We start from the raw sequence: 6000 nt of genomic DNA on the forward strand, positions 1-6000 counted from the left end.
AGTATGAACAAGCTGAAATAGACAGAGTGATAACTAGATGTTGTATAAGCTATAGAAATACATTAATAGTGGCTAGAGTCAGGTAAGTTAAATACTACCATGGGAAAATTATGGTTTGATGTGAGATGACAAGTGAAATAACTGATTATTAGATTATTGAGAGCTTGCCTGCTGACTTTATACACACCGAAATGGAAGCACGCCTTGTCAAAATATATGGTTTCAGAAGCATTTCACAGTGAAGTATTTTTAAAATACTGAAGGTTAGGTGTGAAATTTCCCCTTTATTGATAATACAATCACTTCAAGTGACTACAAAATTAATCAACAAACATGTTCAAAATTAGAATCCAATAGCAAAAAAAAAAAAATTTTAAAAAGTTGGTAGCATATAAATGGAACATAAACTCCCTAAGAATGATTGTACATATTGAAATACAAGCAAAACAAACTAAATGTGCTTCCCAATCACCATGCTTAGAGAAAAAAAAAAACAAAGGTGATGTCCAAACAGGAAAACAAACGTGAGTTCAGCTATGATTTTAAGGACAGCTACCTCCTAAGGTCAAGTTCATTGCTCTCTTTCAGAAGTCTGCATAAAATATTGATCATTGAGCCTCTACTGTTTATATAGACTCAAGAATTCATAAGAGAATATGTCACTGGACACAATTCAAAGAAGGAAGAAAAAGTTAGCATCATTTCTTTCGGCAGACCAAAGTTTCGCCAGCTATCTATATATATTAGGTAACAATAAATTTGCAATGTGTAAATGAATTTCTGAGTCAAAGTCAATATGTTTTAAATTACAAATTTTGTTCTTACCATTTGCTAGAGATCAAAGGAAGAATATTTTAAAAAGTGTCGTAATTCAAAAGAACAATCATGCTTAATCATGGCATCTTGCATATTAACACTAATCAAACACCTAACACTGTTTACCCAGTTCAACTTAAAATGCATCAGAATAAGCTGTGACATTCCATGAATGCAATTCACAGGATATCATGCAGCTCAGAAAATTTGTCTTTTCTTGTTCAAGCAACCCCTTAGAGTGCTTACTTTGAAAATAACAGTGTTGATTTGTATGAGAGGTGGTTCCATCCTGTCATATTATGGGAAGATTCCTGAAGAACTGCTGGTTTAGCAGTGAGACTACCCTGACTTTGTGTTATTTAAAAGAAGATTGTAATAACTATATAGGGCATCAGGAGATTTGGTTCTGTCCTGGTGTTCCTTTAGCTTTGAACAATCCATCACAGAAGGCATAAGAAGATAAATGTCTTTCTTCGAGTATACTTCAGTCTGTGTCAATTCTCATACTTTGGCTGTGAAAGCACATTACCATACAAAGACAGGCTTAGACCCATCCTTCTTATATCACAACAATGGCATTCATGGAAGAGTTAGCTACATAAACCTATTTCCATAAGGAGTATACTATGCTTACTCTTGTTCAGGATTGTGGGGGGCCACAGCACAACTGAGTCTTTCCTATTTACCTTTTGGTGTTTAAGAATAACCATCTTAACAAATAAGACAGAGAACCTGCAGTGAAGCCTTGAAAGTCTCCATCAACCATCTTTTATTTAGCCTAATTTCCAAGTACAGTGATTTCCAAAAGTTCTTGACATAATCGGCATCTCATTAATAATAAATACTCATAGTTATTGACAAAGTAACACACCATTTCCAATACTCACAAATCTTGAACTGTGTTAAAAAGAAAGAAGCTCTTGTTTCTCACTGGTATAAGATCTTAACACAAATACAGGCAATTCTCATATTACCAGTAGATTGGCCTATCAAGCCACATGGCATGGATTGGCATGGAATGGTGAGTTTTCAAATTGTTGACTCTGGCTTCAGAGGTTACCAAAATATCCTATTTTACATGCATATATATATAGAGAGAACTATAGTATTTGCCCCAAAAGTTTTTCTGGAAATCATTATTTGATTCTAAAGTATTTAAAATTGAATTACAAAAATGGTTATTTATGTATATTCAAAATATAGAGGTTAGTAAATATTCTGATAATATTATAGAAACAGGAAATGTTAAATGATCTACCCTATTCTTCCAAGTCTAATGCAAAAATATAGCCTGCTCTGCCTGGCACAGTAGTGCGTGCCTGTAATACCCAAGGATTCAGGAGGCTGAAGCAGGAGGATCACAAGTTCAAGGCCAACCTGAGCAACTTATTAATTTGCCTCAAAATAAAAAATAAAATGGACTGGAATGTAGCTCAATAATATACATACCTGGGTTCAATTACCAGTACTGGGAAGAAAAAGAAAAGGCCTCTTTAAATTACTGAAATATTAAAACATTACATGCCTACATATAAAGACTCTCCAGTTTGCTAACAGTTTCTATTTTTTTTCCTATTTATTGGTGTTTCCTAAGTATATTCCACATTATCAGCTTTCATGGATTCACATTTAGTTTATAACAATCCTATGAAATGGGTTCAACTGTTATCCCCTTTTTACTCATGAGGAACTGAGACTCAAATGTTAAATGCCAAGGTCTCTCAACCAGTCAAGAACAGATCCAGGAGCCAATTACCATCTGATTTAATAGCCATTCTCTTGATCATTTCATGATTTGGTCTCTCAATTTACAATTATCACTTTTAAAAAATTTGATTCCAGATCCTAACCTATTTAAAAATGATTACAAATAATGTTTATTTATGTATATTCAGAATATAGAGTTCAGTGAATTATCAGGTAATAGTATAGAAACATGGAATTTTAGATGTTCTACCTTATTCTTAATGGGAGTATCCATTTGATTGTGCTAATTTTTACCTTGTTTTACTCTAGATCTAATACAATCATATATGTGATTATACAAGATCATGTTAAAAACAATCTATATAATAATTTGGCTGCTTTTAGTATTTTAAAAAACCCTCAAGACCCAAATTCATGACAACCTAAATATCATTAATATATACTTTTAAATGAAATATGAAATATTTGCAAATTGGAATTCTATTGTCCCTGAAAATAAAGGATTGAGTCCTAAAATATCAGCATAGATAAATTTCAAAATTCTAGAACAAAATGAATGTAAGATTAGATTTAGTAAAATATTATTTAAATAAAGCTTAAGGTGTACAAAATAATACTATTTATTATTCACAGATACATAAATACATAATAATAAGAGAGTTACCATCCCCAGGTAAGTGAGAAAAAGAATGATATTAATTCTTGCAATTAATTAGTTAATTGACATATAAGATGAATAGCTCGTGATGAGGCTTTGAAAGGCCTACAATGAGCTACAGAAATTTTACAAAATCTTAATTTTTGATAGTGTTGGTGATATACACACACACATGTATTGTAATTATTATTTTTTCTATATTTTAAATATTTTTAAATACATTAAAACAATGGGATCAGAAAACTGTGGCTCACCCAGCCAGGCAATTCTCATATTACCAGTAGATTGGCCTATCAAGCCACATAGGACCAGCCTCCCCTGACTTCACAGTGAGCAGAGATACTAGCTCATATGTTCTTCATTATTTCTGCCCTTGAGGTAAAGAATGCATGGTCCTATTAAGATGATAAAATAAATAATAAATAATATTTGAAAGATCATCATAAATTGCAAGGTACTGACTGAATTGCATTAGCTCATTAAAATAGCTAATCCCTCAATTAGTTTGTTCCTTGGTGACCCGGATAAAAAGTAGAGAGAACCATCTGGAACATTAGATAATTGCAGTGAGTAACCACATTCATCCAATCTTTCATTCATTCAATGAAGTATTTATTAGGAGTTAACAATATGCAAGTTTTTGTGCTAAATGTACGGAGAATTTAAAGACCAATACAATTTCTTCATTGCTCCCAGGTAGCTTGTGATATTATAAAGGAATAAGTCCCATGAAATAATGGCCCTAATGCAAGATGGAAAGTGACATGTGTTCAATAAATACATGATGAAGGGGGGAAAGCAAGACCCAGCAGGAAGTCTCTAACTTATAACTTTCTATAGACTCATGTCTTTTAAAAAAATATTATCTACTTATTCTCTACTTTACTTTCAATATTTTTTTATCTGTTTGATTTTTGAATCCAACCTTTCCTTACTGAATTTTCAAGGATTTTGCACGTCTGTGTTTTTATATATTTATATTTATTGTAAAATCTATGGAAAATGCTATATATAGCATAAGCATGGTTAAATCTCAGTTGGTCCGGATTGAACAAGGTTCAACACCAGAGACACCTAAACTTGACGGTGACTCTCAGCCAGTTCTTTGCAATATATAGTTGATCCTTTTTACTCATAGTGGACATGTTTAAAAAAGTCATCATGAACAATGAATTAGGGAATTATTGCTCCTTGGGAAAGCTACATATATATGTGTCTGTGTATGTGTTTATACTAACATATGTATGTACATATCTCACCCAGATTTTAGGTTATAACCTTAAATGTTTAAATCAACTCATCCCAATAGACTTCATCTTCTTTATTTTATAAAAGAAAAACTAAGGTTCAGAAGTGCTAAGTGCCTGAGGCCACCATACTATCAGGTGTGAGAGCTGGCATTCAAATCCCCTCCAATTGGACCCAGAACATAGCTCCTTGCCCTGCACTGTGCTGCCCCTCTACCATTCCCTCCTCCATTCATGGACCTGAAGGAAGCATGCATAGCATGGGCTTGTTTGACCTCACTGGAAATGGGCTCATAGGGCAAGTCAAAGATTTTGCTGCTTTGTCATTTCTGTGGAATGACAGAGAAAATGGTGTGAGTTTTGATTTTAGTTTTCCAAATAAATTTTATTGCATAGGCAAATTTGCAAATACAGAAATCAGAAATAATGAGGATCAACTATAATAACTAAAGAAAAATAATGTTTTATACCTAAAGGTCTATGAGTTCTTTTGAGGTCAGATGACACTAGCTTACCCTTGTCAATAGGGCTATGTAGCAATAATTGGATTTAGTAATGATAGTTTAACAAATAATTCAATTTAATAATAAATATTTTAGTGGAGAGTCATGGTTTTCAATGGTCAAATCTGGCCATACAATGTGAATGTGCCTATGTGACCAGCACTGAAGATTTTGGTTTCCTATATCAAGATGTTTTGAATGAACCCTGGTAGTGTTTCAAGACCTGGAGACAAAGGATCTCCTGTGGGTCCCAGTAGTGGAAGAACAAAGAAATCTGAGTCTGAAATTTTCTATTTAGTGTATATCCTTTTCTTGCTATTTTTGTACTGCATTCTAAACTGTTTGAGTCCCTTTATCAACTGAGCACTTGGAGTAACATGTAAAACTAGTTCACATATTAAGTACTTAAAAATGGGATGATTAAACATATGAATGTAATTTTTTAAAAAATGTTTGGTATCAAAAGGAGAGATGGGTTCCTCCACCTGCTGGATGAGGAATGAGTCCATGAACTGGAGGAATTTAAGATGAGCTTCAAAGACTGAATATTATGGGGACATGTGCTGGTGTCCCAGTGGACATGTTTTAAAAAGTCATTATGAATACTAAATTAGGGAATTATTACTCCTGGGCAAAGCCATATGATGTGTATGTGTGTGTGTGTTTATGTGTGTGTGTTTGTGTGTGTGTACTAACATATATATGTACATATCTCATACAGATTTTAGATTATAATCTTAAATGTTTAAAGTAAGGAAATGTTGGGTTCAACAATAAAACCAAAGGGATCCCAAGAAGAGCGCAGATGTAGTTGAAAGAATGTGCAGTGAATACTGTGGTGTTCCCACTCTTTTGAGGCAGCTCACATCCCAATGATTGGTCCCTGGTCCCTATGCAAAGGTCTGGCCTCTCCTCAATGAAAAACAAGGGCCAATCCTGCCCCAACGCTCCCTGTGGGAATGGGCAGAGGTAGAGTTGATGGAAATTCCCTCACTCCCTGCTGCTAGTCCCAATGGCACATCCTAATAAGCTTCTTGAAGACAATCCTTTTTCTCAAACTTCCCCCCCC

General features: G+C 33.9%; 1 protein-coding gene across 10 annotated transcripts in view; it reads right to left on the reverse strand.

The window, feature by feature from the left end:
* Nucleotides 1-6000, reverse strand: part of Nlgn1 (neuroligin 1) — an 861540-nt gene that overhangs the window by 674581 nt on the left and 180959 nt on the right. The gene's annotated exons all lie outside the window — the stretch shown is intronic.

Source organism: Marmota marmota, unplaced genomic scaffold (assembly GCF_001458135.2).
Source record: "Marmota marmota marmota unplaced genomic scaffold, marMar, whole genome shotgun sequence".
NCBI lineage: Eukaryota > Metazoa > Chordata > Mammalia > Rodentia > Sciuridae > Marmota > Marmota marmota.